Source organism: Myiozetetes cayanensis, unplaced genomic scaffold (genome assembly GCF_022539395.1).
Source record: "Myiozetetes cayanensis isolate MyiCay16 unplaced genomic scaffold, myiCay2020 scf1, whole genome shotgun sequence".
NCBI classification, from domain to species: Eukaryota; Metazoa; Chordata; class Aves; order Passeriformes; family Tyrannidae; genus Myiozetetes; species Myiozetetes cayanensis.
The window spans coordinates 118,770,338-118,787,455 of NW_026086604.1; the positions used below are offsets into that span (position 1 = coordinate 118,770,338).

The 17,118-nt window shown below is 39.2% G+C and overlaps 1 long non-coding RNA gene across 1 annotated transcript in view; it reads right to left on the reverse strand.

Moving 5' to 3' along the window:
- The window catches only part of LOC126647470 (uncharacterized), a 37,465-nt gene that overhangs the window by 1,794 nt on the left and 18,553 nt on the right, over window positions 1-17,118 (reverse strand). The window contains exons 2-3 of the long non-coding RNA XR_007630613.1: window positions 15,140-15,299; window positions 7,616-7,736 (exon numbers count right to left, since the gene is read on the reverse strand). This is a non-coding gene — a long non-coding RNA (uncharacterized LOC126647470). The remainder of the gene's footprint in view (window positions 1-7,615; window positions 7,737-15,139; window positions 15,300-17,118) is intronic.

Genomic DNA, 17,118 nt, shown 5'->3' on the forward strand with positions numbered 1-17,118 from the left:
TCAGGCACTAAGTTCCTGGTAAAGTAAATTAAAATACATCTTCAACAAACATGACTGAAAATGGGTTCTGTCTGATTGGAGTACATTTGCGCTTCTCTCCTTTGTTTGTATTTCGGCATTATGTTCTTATTTGCTAATAGCATATATTACTTTATTAAAATTAGCATGATATTATTTATGCAAATAGAGGCCACCGAGCAAACTGTGACGTGGTACTACTGTGCTATCTGTGGCCTCACTTGTTAATTATTGCCTGCTGAGAGGTTTTTTAAGAAAATATGGAGTTACCCACTTTGTAATCGTCATGATTATATTTGAATTTAAGATCTTGGGGAAATGTCTTTCTTTCTACACTCTCCCATGAGAGAGGGAACAGACTGAAATACTTTAAGCATTATGCTAACCTCCCTCCAGAGCAGGAAAAGACAAAGAGTCTCAGGAGAACCGTAATGCTTGAATGGGAACCAAGTTTTGGGAAGCATCAATGTGGCTGGATGAAGGGACAAGCTGTAGGCTGGAAGGCAAAGGTAGCATGCTGCCAGCCTGTGCTACATGTACAATTACAGGGCTCTGCTGATAGCTGGAAGGATGGTCTACAGAGAAGAGAGCAGATCAGGTGTTCACTCTGCTCAGATTTTTAAAAGCTTCAAGCAATAGCTGCACAGGAAAACATGTTGGTTCAGCCTTTGGCCTTTGCTCTGCGAAATGCACCTGGCAAAGCACAGATTTGCTCCACAGGATGTCCATCCTTTGAATCTTGAAAGATCTGGATGTGAGACAGCAATTTTTCTGTTTATATAGGCTTGATCCTTTCATTCCCATTTGTTGCACATGTCTATTTGAAGCAATTGAGGTGATTAAGCTGTCATCTGCCAGCACTTTGCATGAGCCCCCTAACAATTTTGTGACCACCTGGTAATGTGAGACTGTCACCTCACTGCTAAAGAGTCAGCACTCATTCACAGCCAACATATTAGCAGAAAACTCATCATTTTTACACCTGGATCAAAGTATGAATAATCAAATAAATATAATGAGAAATCAGTGCAGAAGAGTATATTTCAATGAGGAAGAGGAAAGACATTCAAGATACCCACAAATCTGATTTTCCTATTACACCCATCCCCACAGTATTTGTCTACAATCATATAAACCATGCATATCTTTTAAATTAACTGTACATCTGTTTCTGGGCATATAAGAACTTGGCAAACCTATGAGCGTTTGCAAAATTCAGTGTGTTCAAATGGAACCAATAAAACATTGTTCTCAGGAAGCAAAATCTCAACTGCACAGTGCAGTTCCCCAAATCTTGTTTGTTTGTTTCACAGAAGACTTGATAGAGATCTGTAAAACCAGCTGAAATTCTCCAGTTATAAGAACTGACACAATCACAAAATTTATTGCAAGGATTTTCTGGCATTTGCTGGATACCTGTTCTGTATTTTTCATATGATCATAATTGTTCAGAGACGTTTCACATTTCTCAGAAGTTTCCAAGGAGAAGAAAATTACATTCAAAAGATGATCCATTATTTAAAGGTGTTAGATCAAACCAATTCCTACTGTAGCTTTCTCACACTCGGCGGTGCTGTTGAATTGTGGTAGTTTCATCATCATGACGAAAAAACACATCTGCTTTTAATGTACTGACTTTGTAATTTAAACTAAATATGACATTACTTTTGCATTGTCATGATGATATTATTACTGAGCTCATACTCTCAGGTTTTAGATTACTTTTTTTTTTAAAGTACATGTAGCAGCAATATGTGGGCAAAAGTCAAACCAAAAGTCAAACCAAGTTTCCCTAAACCCAACCAGATATTTGGAGGCACACATGAAATCTGCATTAGCAGCTACAATGACCCAGGGCAGCCCTCTGGCCATGAAGGCAAGGTACCAGCACAGCTTTTGTCAACACACTAAACTGTTTTCTCATCCCTAAGAAGGGTAGTGTTGTCTGAACAGTCTCTGATAAACAGCCAGGTCATCTCTGACAGGTGACACCTCTTGGAAGCTTACTGTTTACAGAACTCATGGCTTTTATTTAATTTATTATTTAAATTTCTTGATTGGGATTATGTTTAAGGAAGTTCATGGTCCTCGTGAGTCCAAATCAATGGGTGAATGACCACTGGGAGACATTCAAGACCACACCAGCTACAAAACAATCCTTGTTTGTTATAAAAGTCACAACTGGAAAAAAAAAGTAAAAACAAAAGAAAGAAAATTGGTGATTATGTAGATTTGAATAGAGATGACAAGTTAGTACTTTTAACACAAGAAAACTAATAAGTGAAGCAAAAGAGTGAAAATCTATGGTAAACAGAGTTAACACCAGTCAGAAAGATATTTTGAACATAAAGGGAGCAAAAGGAATTCCGACAGTGGGACTGGAAATTATAAAATTGCCAAAAATAATCCAGAAAAGGCAGAAGTGTTCAATAAATAACTGATGTATCTTTGGCCAGGGATCAGATGATGTGATTACTTCATAAGAAAATCATGAAGAAATTTTCACTCCAACAGTGCATCAAAGAAGTCAAATAAGAGCTACTGATTTCAGACATATTTATAGTGCTTAGTCTCAAAATAAATATATGGGAGTCTAAAAGGAGCTACATGTAAGCCCCTCCAGGCCATTAATGTTGATTTTTTTCAATAACTCTTGCAGTACTGGGGAAGTTCAAGAAGATGAGAAAAAGTAAGGTAACCCCAGTATTAAAAATAAAAACAAAATTAGGAGGAATAAATGATACATCTGATACAACTCGGGTAATTACAAGATCATCAGACTGACTGCCATCAATCCCAGGCAAAATAAAGGAATGGCTGATACAGGAACCAATTAATGAGAAATAAAAGGGAGACAGTATAATTATTACTAGTCAGTGGGGTTCTTTGGCAAACAGATCCACCAGAATAACGCGATATCTTTGTCTGATGAGATTACAAATTGGGTGATAGAGCTAATGGTGTCACTATATTTGGGCTTCTACAAGACATCTTTCACAGTTCAGTACCATATATTGCAAAAAACATTGATTAAGAATGCTATGAATCAACACTGCACACATTAAATAGATTAAAACTGGCAAGCTACTTACACACCAGAAAGTCACTGTAAAGATGTGTGCTTTTAGTGAGGTTCAGTGGGGATCCAGTCCCGCACCAGCTAACTTTTTTTGCCTGAGATGCGGAAGGAAGGATAAAGTCATCGTTGATGAGAACTGTAGATAAGACAAATACTGGGCGAGAAGTATATAATTAAGATGATGGATGGCTTATGCAGAAGGATTTACAGCAGTTTATGATGCATCGGTGATGTATGATATTACCGCACATCAAAAATTGCCCGCTTTTTCTCTCATATACACAGACCAACAGAAAGACACATAAAATGGAAAATATAAGACCAAACATTCAATGCTTAGCCAAATTTTACCACATGGCAAGATGGACATAAATAAAATCCATGGTATTAAGACCAGCTGGTGGTCATATGTCTAGAAACAAAGGAAGTAGGGCACCTCTGGGGACTCAATTTGGAGAAGCAATGTCCCTTATGAATATGAGATCTCATCTAAGCAGAAACATAAATCTTAGGAACAAACATGCATCCTCAGTTCAGTTCTGTGGCCAAAAAAGGAGCCCCAGATCTCTTAAAAAGATGTGGAGCTGGTCCTGCTTTTGCACTGAACATTGATGTAATCACAACTGGAATTTCATGTCCTGGAAAGGACATTGATAACTGAAAGGGATCAAGACAGCACTGAGAAAGATTAAAGCAACAAGAGGAAGCATCTGTTAGTAACACTGCAGGAACTCAATCTACTTAGTTAATGAAAGAAAAGGTTAAAAGGTAATTTGATGAGTTTGTAAGTACTTACGAGGGAATACAACTTTGTTAATGGGTTATTCAGTTCAGCAGACAAATTAAAGCAAGTAGATGAAAGTTAAGGCTGGAAATACAGTGGAAACGTGATGCAAAATCTGGTTTTGGTAGAAACGGTCTTTGAAGTGCATTTTCTGGCAATGTCAATTTTTAAACAAAGACTGAATGTTGTTCCAAAGCCAGTAGTCTAGATCAAACACAAATCAATTTAGGAGAGTCCTACAGCCTGCAACACACAACGGGTCAGACCGTAGGAACTACTTCTACCTTTACTACATATTTATGGGGCAAATCTGGGTATAACAGGCACAGGGATGTCTGTCTGAGTTTGCAGAGAACCTGAAATAAATCAAGGAGCTCAACACTGCCACCAGGCTCAGTGGTGTTAATGTGCCAAGGCTTGCTGAGCTGGAGTGCCCAAGTGTGACATCAGGAGGAGGTTGTAAATCTGATGGCAGGAAAGGGCAGCGGGAGCCGTGCTCCTGCAGGTGAGCTGGCTGTTGAAGCAGTGAGCTGCTCCATACTAGTAACCTACCACCCCAACAAGGTGACATTCTGTACTGGGTAAAGGAATAAAGCTGTAGAATGGGATTCAATGATTCCTAAGATCACAAGATGGTTTCACTCCCCTGGAAAGTCATGCTATCATGATGCAAAAAATCCCCTAACAAGAACTGTGAATGCTGGATGCTAAATCCTATGTCCTTTCTGTCAACAACACTCTTATAGCACAGGAAGGGGAAATGCTATTAGCTTTATGAGAATAACATGCCACAGATAAACAAAGAGGAAGAAAGCAAACCCAGTCTATAAATTACGGCAATATTTTTTGTAAAGGTTTATGCACTGAAACGAATAGAATGATCTTTGTAGAAAAGGTGTGAACACAGGAATCATATGAAGATACAGAAAAAGAAGGAGTAAGAGGAGTAATTCTTCACAGAACCAGTTTGCAATAAAAGGAAAAACCATATCTGTGTAGAGTGGTATATAATTCAAGTTTTAATCAAAATGTACCAATTTCCCTCACAAAACAATAGGTGATATTCTAAACTGTCAAATTAAATGAAGGAAAAATATTATCAGCCACCCACTGCTTCCTCCATTTTGATAGTTAAAAACCTTCACTTTACTTGAAGAGTGCTTTAATTTGAGCCTTACATTTTCAATTTCTCTCAGATCAAGCTCCTCATCTGCCTGAATTTTCCATAGATTTGATACTGGCATGTGAATAACAGAGGTAATCACTTGCTGTTAACAATGGTAAATACAAAATAAGCAGGAAAGAGATATATTCCTTGCCAGGCCTTGTAATTACAAATTTGGCATGGTTCATGCAAGTTCAACTCAATCCAGATTTTTCTGCAAATGCTGAGCATCCAAATCCAACAGACAAATGTTGCTGGAATTACTCGAAGGATGAATTTAACCCAGACGGCTTAATGCCTGTGTGTTTCTCATGTGCAGGTCTCTGTTTGGTTTTGTTATGGAGGAAGTGAATGCACAGTTTATAAACCATCGACAAAAGCATTTTATGAGGAGCAGCTGGAAATTTTTGCCAGTTCCAAATACACTGCAGGTATGGGTCTTTTCAGTCAGTGCACAGGTTTTTTTTTTTGGGGGGGGGGAGTCTTTAGTGCTAAATGATTGAGTGCAGTGGCACAATCCATTTATAGATTTTACGTCTTTCCTTTAATTCTGCTTTGTGAACTATTTTTTTGCAACTTCACTGCAAGGAAAGCCTCCCTTACCCTTGCCCCAGCAGTACTCAGTGGAATGACTGATGTGAGCAAAATGATCACCAAACTGGTTTTCAGCAAGAAGGATTTGATTCAGAAAGTCGGTGGTAGATACTCCCAAAAAGGGACATTTCCAGAGCAGTACCAGACTCCAGAAACAAACAGAGGATTGAGGTAAGCTGGAGACGTCCTCCACCCCAGAAGTCTATGTCACTATGACACATGACATTTTTCAGCTTCAATTCAGGATATTTAGTGTTGCAAATGAAGGGTGCAAACCAGAAATAAATCCAAGATACAAAGATACAGAGTGAGTGTAGGGTAAAACCAATGAGCTTTATCAACTGTATAAAGGCAAAGCCAACTTTAGTCACCTTGTATATTCTTACACCTTTTCTGGACTTGCACTTGCATGGTTGTGGGCTCCTCCATGCACTCCTTTTTGACAGCTTTACTGTTTTTCTTTGATCAAGAAGAAGAAAAAAACCCCAACATTTCTCTCTTTGTAGCACTTACACATTTGGTAGAAAGAAACCAGTTGTTTTTTGGGTTTCTTTCCCCCTAGCCCAATCCATCAAACAAATTACCTCCCAGATGAGAATTTTACAAAATCAATTAACAAATTATTTTTTGACTAATAGCATGGTCTCTTAAATGCTTAAGGCAGGAGTTAGAAAGGCTATGGTTTTTAAGGAAGTGATCAATTTCCACAGTATTAACTGGTAATGCAAAGGTGTGGTTCAGCTCCTTTGTATTTGGGAGAGATTTGTTAATGCTCTGAAAGTCTTTAGCTCTGTGAACTACAGAACATACATGGTCCTTGAAAGCAGACCTATTCCATTAAAACTTTGGAGAATTTCTTTATCAGTCCTTTCTTAGGCTAAAAGTGTCTATCATCCTCTCTGTAGTCTGCTAAGTCTTAGAAATTATGAATGTGAAACAGGTAAGGAACTCTCTTTAGTTCTGTTATTGCAGCATATGAATCTCCTCATTTCAGTTCAATGTGATAAGTCAGATCGTCTCCCAGATTTTTCAGGAAACGAGTAATCTTGAGTAAGTCACATCCTTCAGGTCTCTTGCTAAACCAAAGGCTGAGGAGAGGCAGATAAAGCTGTAGTCTCCCTCTTAGGAGAAGTATCCGTGCCTCTATAGCTCTACAGAGCTTCCCTGTGGTGATGCCACCTTGGGACCTCGTTATCCACCTATGGCTGAAAGTGGCCTTGCACTGAGGCAGATGATAAGCTAACATTGCAGATTTCAGAGGCCACAGTCTCAAAAAACAGGGTAGTGAGTGCACGGACAGCTCCATCAACAGTCATTACAAAGAGGGTACCTAACTAATTCTGGGAAATTATATTCAAATATTTAAACAAGACTCTTACCATCCATAATGACCGTAAAAACCCCTACAATGAAGCACTATCCATTTGTAATTTCTGATTATACACTGGGGTTTTCAACTGAGGCTTTTTCCTTATTTGCCTTATTATCACAAAATTGGGCAGATACAGTTAATATAATGCACACCAAAAAAAATTAGACCTCGCACAGAGCAATCTGTACTTTCATTCCTCATTTTTAGGTTTATTAGAGACAACACTCTATTTTTTGTTAAGGCAGAGTGAGGCATAATTGAATACATTTTCTCTCATGTTGTGCACTGTTTTATATAGCAAAAATACGAGGAACATGTTTTCCTTGAAATACAAGGATCACTTCATTAATGTCTTTAAGCGATTACCAAGAACAAAGGCAGATATGCACTCCCCAAATTCTCTCTTGGTTTTTTCTTTTGTGCATTTTGTTTTTCTCCTCGTAGCTTGGACACCCACTTAAAAAGATGGGTTGAAAAACAGCTATGGTTGCAAAACATCTCCTATTCCATGACAGAGAGCTGTTTACATCATAGCAATGTTTACCCAAACAAAATACTCTGACACTTCATACAGCGCACAGTCGATGGGATCCTGCCATCTACCTGAAAGATGCGTGAAGACAAGGCTGTGGTCCTGGTGCTGCAGGAACCCTCTTTCACTCTTCCCTTTACATATTGGGTGTCCCCCTCAATGCATCCTCAGTGGCTGAGCTTCAAAGGCAGCCTGCAAGAACAGAGGGGAGATGAGGTTAAATTTTTTATAGCTGCTTCCTGTCCTGGCCTAACAGGTCTCAGTGTTCTTTCTGAGAGACCTGTAGAGTGGGAGGCTATGGTAGAAGCCGCAGGCTTCCCATGTGCTTTCATTCCTGGACTGAATATTGCTCTTTTAATCAACTTCTTAACGACAACAGTTGGGTTCCAAGGTTGCAACTGGCAGCCTGCAAACTCTTTCTGTTGCGCAACAATATCTGCAGGACAGATGTGTTTGGATATAAACATACCAGAACGTATTTTTAGTGAGCGTTCATGAGCTGTTTGCTGGATGACAGCCCAGCGTGCCTCCAGGTTGAGCTCAAACTAAAGAGAGAAATGGGGTGCTTCAGCAGCGTGAACAGAAACATGCATGAATGGCCAAATCCTTATTATGAGAAAAGAGAAGAAAACACAGGCATTTGGTCTTAATCAGCATGTTTCCTCTGGGAGCTCTCTGCATCATTGTCTGCTGTCCCCTATCTACTTTGACACCAATCAAGTAGTTAGAGAGCAAAAACCTTCAACCCAAAGTCACTGAAGCTTGGCCCAAGCCTGACACCAAGTGCAGCCCCTGATCTCTGGGTCGCCCTCTCTGAGAGACAGTGAAGAGGTGCAGGCAGAAAACAGGGCAGTTCCTGTCCTGTTTCTCTCTAGTCACTAATCATGAACTCATGAATAGCAGAGGAAAGTTAAGTTCACTCTCACAAGTGCTGCAGTAACTTGTTTTTCCTTCCTGAAAGAAAGGAGGATCTGTGCCTGAGAGGAAAGGCTGAAACAAAATGGGTAGTGTTGGTATGTGGATGAATGGTAGGATAGATGCCTTCTCCCTTTAGGATGGGCAGTTGTTTTGCTGGCTTGTATTGAGTGTCCTCACTGTAGAAAATGATTATTTAAAAGGGATTCTCAAGTACCATAACCAGATGTGCACTGTGTTTTCCTCTTCCTGAACTAACTCGCCTGGTTTTCAGCCTCTCTTCTGCCTATTCTTCTTGATCTCTCTCACATTTATCTGCACAAACAAACATGTTTTTTCAGACAATTAGTGTGATTTCACATCAGAGAAATATTTCTCCTCTGCCTCCTTTATGATTCTGTGGCAAAAAATAAAACACTCTGTATTATTTAGTATCCCTGCACTGAAAGAGTAACTGAATTCTTTATACAAGTATATTTTAGTCAAACGAAAGGTCATCTGAAAGCTGGGTAAAACTTTATTGTTTAAATGGTTTAAACCCAAATGCATTACTATACTAGTATGTCTGCATTAATAACATACAGGAAGAAAACAGTACATCCAGCAGTAAAATGTTCTAGTAAGCTGCTAATAAAAAATAAATTAGCATGATGCAGCAATTGTAATTTGATAATCTTCAGCTTTTTATGATATCCAGCAGAGTAAGCAAGCCTTGATTGTTGCTTGCACATACACATTTTATATGTATAAATACATTTGACATCAGTTTATATGCACAGCTATGTTCTTTCCTAAGGATTCATACATCAAATGATATTCAAATTATATCTGGCTCCAGAAAAACCCTGCTGGGATATCCAGCAACTAAATGAGTTCATTCAGAACTATTAGTGATCATTTTCAAACAGGAGTTACAGAAATAAGGGGATACACATATTTTGTGTGATTAATCGGGACATTTCATCTGCCAGTGCTTCTTAGAATAGCTAATTGGTTTTCCAGCATCTGTGCATGGTAGATCTTGGTTAGCTGTGCATTAACAAAGGCCAACTGACTGGCCCTGCACAGTCAGACATCATTATTTTCAATCAGACCAGTCTGTTTCTAGGGTAAATTACAAATCCATTGAATATTTCTGTTTGTTCTGCCAGTCACGGAGCTCATACATTTGACCCAAATGGAATCTTCCTTGCTTTCTGGCAGTGAAAGATAAAAACTGAATTGAATTTCTTGTTTGTTTGATGGTGTCTTTTAGAAAAATTGCCACCTGTCTTTTTGTTCGGAAAAAGTCTTTTTTAGATATATATTTTTTTTTTGGCTTAAAGTGAGAAGAAGATACACCTCTGATAATACCTGTGAATATTGCCCTACCTTTAAAAAAGATATCACTAGAAAGGGCAAACTTAGGCTTGACTAACTGACATATTTGAAATAAACTATTGCTCTAATCATCTATTCAAAACCTGGTATTGAGTGAAGTAGGTCAGGAATAGATTCTGGCATGAAACACACACGTCTGCCTGCAAAAGTGTGTGAAGTCACCAATTATGCTTCAGGTACAATTATCCTGGTATTTTGGCTCAAGTCACTAAAAGTAAGTGGATTGCTTATGTCTCAACTCTTCCTGGGAGCAGTTAAGCAGAGAGAATGAAAACATCCTTTAAAACTGTTCAAGTCATAAAATCATAAAATGGTCTGTATTAGAAGGGACATTTAAAGGTCATTTGGTACAACTGCCCTGCAGTGAACAGGGACATCTTCAACTAGATCAGGTTGCTCAGAGCCCTATCCATTCCGACCTTGAACGTTTCGAGAGATGGGGCATTTATGATCTCTCTGGGCAAGGAGTGTTTTACCACCCTCATTGTAAAAAATTTCTTCCTTATAGCTACTCTAAATTACCCCTTTTCAGTTTAAAACTGTTATTTCTTGTCCTATTGCAACAGGCCTTGATAAAATGTTTGTCAAGTCAACTGTAAACCTACTCTTTCCACTTTCCCCTCATTTTCCCTCTCAGAGAACAACTAGGGAAGAAATTATGAAGGCAGCTATTTGTTAGGTAAGAAATGACCATAACCTTCTGTTTATAAGGCTAACCTCAAAATAAAAATAATAGTAAATATGTGTTGAGAGCCAGCTATTTTTCCTCAAGCACCTGGTATATTTTTTTCAATACTTGATTTAAATTATTTACAGATTTTCTTTAAGCATATCAAGTAACCCTTGGAAATAAAATGCCATAGTATGTGGAAAATTATATTGGTGAGCAATCAGAAGCCTGGGAACACCCAAGTCAAAGTTTTGCTCTCCCAGCTCAGGCACATGCAAGGTGTTCCCTTCACTTTGTCCCATTTCATGGTCAGTGTAATTCAGGCATTTGTGGCCTGGTGCAATGTCTGTGTTCCCAAGGACACTAGCATGCTTGCTATTTATGGGCCCCTGAGGACAGGAGAATCAGAAACCTGAATTTGGAGTTCTCAGTCAAAGAAGAGAGACCAAAGTATTTTGACTGTCTGTGGATGCCTCAGCCATGACATTACACACAGCCATGTGCTGCTGTCATCTCTCCTGTTTGCATCCCAGAGAGAGCTGCATAATACACCAGGGAAAGGAATGACATATCACTGGCATCATAACTTACATAGAAACCGAACTCAGCCATCGAGATGTCTGTGCTTCAGAAGCTTTGCCCCAGCCATGAAGAGATCAAGAAGAGCCCCATAAAGAAAGGAAGATACACCTCTGCTGATTGTCAGGGCCATCCAAGTTAAAGGTTCACCTCTCCCCACTGACTTTATGGAGAAGTTAGCCTTGGGGTTGTCATCTCCCAGCTTCAGGCAGAATTTAGGAAAACTGGACCACACAGTTAATTGTTCTAATAAACTAATACTTCATTGAGATATGTTGAGGATTAGCTGACTTATGAGCAAGACTTCTTCTGCCAGCCTCTTCCAGTGCTTTTAAAATGTTTCTTCAGAGCCTGTCTTCTCAGTGCAGGCCAGGAGAAGCTGCTGCATTAGAGGTGAATATTATTGCCTGTTATATGAATGAATTAGAGACAAAGACCAGATCCAACATTTTCCCAGGGAGACACCATGGCCCTGTTACCTGGACATTAGCCTGGGGTTAAGAACAGCCTGTTTTCCTTCTCCATTTCACCACAAATCTCCTCTGTGACCATGAGCAAGTTGTTTGATCCAAATCAAAGGAGTTTAGCTTCCCTATTTTCAGATTCCCATTTGTAAAATCAGTCATGGCTCTTCTCCACTTCAGAGGGATGCTGCAAGGATATTACATGAAAAATTGTGAAGCACTACAAACATGAGTATTGAGGAGAACATCAGAAGGTATAAAGCTCTCCATGCTCCCAGACTAGCCTGCTCCATCATCTTTTTTTGGTGATGAGTTGAAGTAGAAATTGTAGCTGACAGATAAATTTCCTTTAACAAGGTGCTAAAGCCATTTCTTTCAGAATGATGATTCCTTCACAAAACCCATATCCAGGCTCCCAGCTCGAGATCCAGGTGCAAACCTACTTTTACAACTGAATTTCTCTTGGGTTTATGAAGACACTTGGGACTTTCCAAGGGTTACTGCTCTGTAAAACCACTGTTTATTGGAAAGATTTCCTCTTTCTACCAGGGAAGGAAGCCTTGTTTCAATGCAAATACTAATTTCCAAGAGTACTGGCAGTTAAAACATTGAGATATTAACACAATACCACAAACCTAATAATGTGTCATTGTTTTTCAAGCAGAAATTAGTCTGATTTGACTTTTTAAATTGCTTGCATCAGAACATAAGGCACTGTAAATTAAAGATTAATGCATTTCATAAATATATAAATTTTTAAACTTTTTCCTACCCTTTTATCAATATTTAAAGTTGTCTTTACAGCTCAATCCATTTTTTTAGTCCAAACATGTTCTCCCCCAGCAATTGTAAGACATAGCTCTTTTGTAAGGCCTTACTCATCTTTGCCAGGTCTGTGCTTCCCTCCAGTGATGGAGAACATGGCCCACTCTTTCATATTGTTGTATATATGCATTAAGTGAAATTAGACTGCTTTTACGACCTATTTTTAAAACACTCAAATTTATTTACTGTTGTGTTTATAAAATTGTGAGTAACAGGACACATATTTTGAAAGAAGATGAAGAATAAACAGGCTTATTAGTGTATCATTACTGTGCATGAGTTTCTGATTAGTTGTTTCTATTTCACAAGCAAACGGGAAGCACTTGAAAGCTTTAGCTTCTGTTTAGCTCAAATACTGGTACAGCAGGAGAATACTTTCAAGGAGGGATAGAAATGTCAAGTCCAGTAACAAATTTACACACCAGTACGATGAAAGAGGAAAACAGTGTTTATAGATTGCTTTCTTCAACATGGTACTGTTTATCCTGTAGAATAACAGTTTAAAAGCACATTGTCAAAATGTTTCTCTTCTCACTGAACAGTCTGTATTTTTATATTGGATGCTTATTATATATGTGTATTTGGATTGATCTAGAAAAACTACACTACAAACTGCAGTGAGAAAGGGTGAAAAATGAGGGCACACTGCAGAAAACAAAGTCTCATCCTCTAAAACCAGTTTTTACAAACCAAGATTATCAGCTTGAGTCCTCCCTTATCTGTCTAATCAGTCAGCTCTGTGTAGTTTTCCACACTGGCTGTCACTCTCCGGAGAAAGGGCTGTTGGCTCTGACCTGGCAGGACAGGAAGCAACTCCAGACCAAAAGCTGGGCAACTATACGTGCCTGCCATGTTTCAGTCATGATGCTGCATATTACTTGGGCACAGTGCTGCACCCTTCAGAGTTTGGCTCCTGCAGCCCTGAGCCAAGGTAGAGCACGAGTAGTGCTCAAAGAGCCTGAGCCCAAGGATATGCCCTGCCATCACACTGCCTCTCTGGCTGCAGGGATCTGCTCTTGATCCATATTCCTACACCAGTGGTAAATTATTGAAGTAGCATCAAGTACAGAAAACCCGAAGGGAGGATGATGCTCATCTCAGAAGAGATGACCATAAGTAAGCCCCTTGGAATGACAGAAAGCATCATCCAGGTCTCTCCCTGCTCTACAGAGTAAGGTCCTGCATCTACCAGCCCAGCAAGGGAGCCACCATCTCAGTCAGCACCAGTAGAGACATGAGATTCAAGCCCCACAGAGACACTCAGAATCCAGAATGAGATTGCCCTTTCCGGGAGCTGATGCAAAAACTCGTTGCTCTTTCAATGCACAGCCTACATTAACCTGCCTGAATCTGAGATCTGGACAGACAAATGCTTGGCAAACCAGCCATAGAGGTTTTGAACATGAAACTATGCAGGAGAAACGGAGCAAGAAAATTTAATCTTTTGAAGTCCTCATCACATTGGATTAATTCAGCAGGCCACACTTCTGTTCTGTTTGCACTGTCAGAAAGTCTTTGACTGGCTTTGACATTAGAGTGAAATAGATGGATATTAATAAAAGGATACAGATAAAGAGCTAAGGAGACAGATACTGGGATCAAATTGTTAATGCTTTACACTCACACTTGTCTATATATAAAAAATGGCTTTTGCAAACATCAGAATGTTCATTACAGTATTCAGAAAGGGAGTTTTACTGTGACAATCTGCTGAAAACTGCCTCTGTGATGATAGCAGGAAATCAGTCACTTATTTTGCTGGATTGTTCGTAAAACTGACAGGCAGGCTCTGACTGAATCCGAGAAGCCTGCACCTGGTCAGATCTGCGAGATCTGACAACAGTCTCTCTGTTGCTAATAATTATGCACCAGTTTAATCACCAACCTCGTGCTTAGCAAATTGAAAGCATACAACTGGGTAAATGATGAAGCTATAGGTATTTAAATCATACAGCAGTTTTTGTTCAATTGGCGTGGTGATGAGTTGCTCTTTTTTTCTAAATTCTAGATGATGCTGGCAGTGTTTAAAACTGAGGTTAGAAATTACAGCAGAAGAATCTGACTTGTGACACATCTCATAAAATAAGTCATTGTGCCCTGAACCAAATATAGATTGTTGATCACTTAAATCTATAGCTCAAAACACCTGCAATGCAAATAAAATTAAAACTCGCTTTGTTCCTTCCTAGGCACAATGGTCACTTGTTTGATTCCTATTTTACATTCAGATTAGTTCAGCTGAGAAGCACAGAGTACAGATGCAAGTTTGATTATGTCATTAGTAAAGTCGTATAGATCAGTTTAAACCTATTACACTAAGAAATAATTGAGAGAGGTCTCTGTGGGAGGATAAAAGGTATTTCTAGGCACAAATCTCATCTATTGTCAGATGTGTATGTGTTTCCATTTGGGATTACTTTTATTTTCCTCTACAGGGAAGATGCACTATCATTTCTTTTAAAACTTTGTGTTCTTTTAACCATGTTACTCCATCACAGCAAACTGTCTTCACTAGCACCATGCCTCACATTTGACTGGCTTTTGGTAACAGCAAATAGTCATAGTGAAAACTTAGTTAAGTTCACTGAAAAAGAAGGTTGAAGGGATCTAACTTCAATCTTGGCGTTGAACTAACACTAGCAAGGGTCCAAGCACCACTTGCCAATGCCAAGCACCAGAGTGCTTTTATGAGTGAACTGCTGGTGCAGTTCTAACAGGTTGCCCTGAACCTGAACTGCATCCTTCCCTTGAATGTCATGTACCTGATACTTCCTGAGATCTGTGGGGTGCTACACATTTTGCTCTTCTGTGGTCCTTGAAGGGACAGGTGAATGCAGCAGCTCCCAGGAAAGAAGGGGATGAGGAAGGAAAGACACGACATTCACTGCTCCTGGATCGGAGGATAGCTGAGCTGGGCTCCTCCTGCACCAGACAAGGGAGAAAAAAAGAATATCAGGCAACGTCTGCTGTCAGAACAGGCTGAATCCAGTCATAGTCCTAACTCCCTCACCCCACCAAACACACACAACTTCAAACAGCAGCAGCATAACAGGCTCTGCTCCAGGCTGTGACAAGCTGGACAGCATCTTCAGCTGTCCTAGCAGCATTTGGAAATAATCTATCAAATTGTTTAGTGTTACTCCCTCTCCTCTTATAAAACTATCACATGTACAGAACTGGGGCTATTTGACATTTGACAGATAGACAATTTGAAGTTTAGATAAGAGAAAATATGCATGTCAAATGAGACTTGCTTTATTTACCTTAGGCCTTCACAATACACAAAATAAAACCTTAAAATAAATGAAATTAAAATACACTTCTATTGTATGATAAATGTCTAAATTTGCCCTACTGAATTGCCTTTCAGCTGACTACCCAGCTCTGAAAAGCTACTGGGCACAGAGAGACTATATTTAAGAGCAGCTGAGATCCATTAATTGCATAAAATTATTCTCATTCTTCTGGAATGTTTTTCTGTGAAAAGGAGGTAGAAAACGGCTGGAGATTTCCAGAGCAACATGTAAGAGAGACAGAAACCTGCTCACATGTAAGAGTCCAACCTGAGCTAGAAGGACACACCATTGCCACATTTTAGAAGGACACAGGGAGGAAATGCTGCCTAGGTACTCAGGAAATGAGGAATAGTTCCCATCTCTTGTTATTTTCAAGGATGTATAATTAACAATGCTTTAGGCACAATGCCTCTGTGGCACAGAGATATATTTAATTGCATTCTTTCTGTTCTTTAATGTCTTTACCAGCTAGGTTAAACTACCGGCATGGAGACCTCCTCGATCTAGAAAATTCCCCAGGTAGGTTCCAGGAGCAATGGATGTGCACACTGTAGGGTTCTGGGGCAGGATGCACTGAGAAATCTCCACTGAGGAACAAGTCAGTAGTGGGTGATTCTCGTCTGTTTTTAGGATGCCCAACAAATACTGAGAGGTTGAGAGTAGATCCTGCAGTCTCAGTGCTAGAAGTAGAAATTAGGCTGAGTAGGTTTCTCTGTCCAAGAAACATGTGAAACCTAGAAACCAGTCACATCAAGGGATGACTATTCAGAAGGGTAATGGACCATTTTTTTACCCCACATCTGCAGTGAAGAGAAAGGTTATGATGTTGCACTAAACTCTATCTGGTTCATCTTGTTTACCACGTCATCTGCCACAATGCTAAATGTATCAAAACCAAGGAGCACTAAGAGGTGTTTAACCCAATTTCAGTAAATGCACCTTTTTAGAACATGGGCGAGATCCAGTGAATTTTTCAGTATTCACTATATTTCATGTTATTAAAATCTTCATTGTTTAGGGGAAAATCTTGAAGGTTTAGGAAAATCAGGAGTTCACGCACTACATAGAACATATTTTTTTAAAAACATTATCACAGTAGGTTCAGCACAAGACATTTAAAGATTCATTATGATTTACCAAAGACAAATTTAATTATTGTTACCCATAATTATAACTATTTAGGATCAGTTTCTTTTAAGGGGTGCTTTTGTTTTAACATCAGGCTGCTCTCAGCCCTCTTCACTTCTATTTGAAAGTTATCATTAAATGGTCAAATCAAATACAGCAGTTAGCTTTAAAGACTTGCTGTTCCATTAATTATATTACAGCATGTAACATTTCTGCACAGGGACCTTCTTCATAATATCCACTAACCCACTACCTCATGAATTTTAATTATGTGCGGCAAAGAAAAGCCCACATCATTAAGACCATAAAAAATGTAT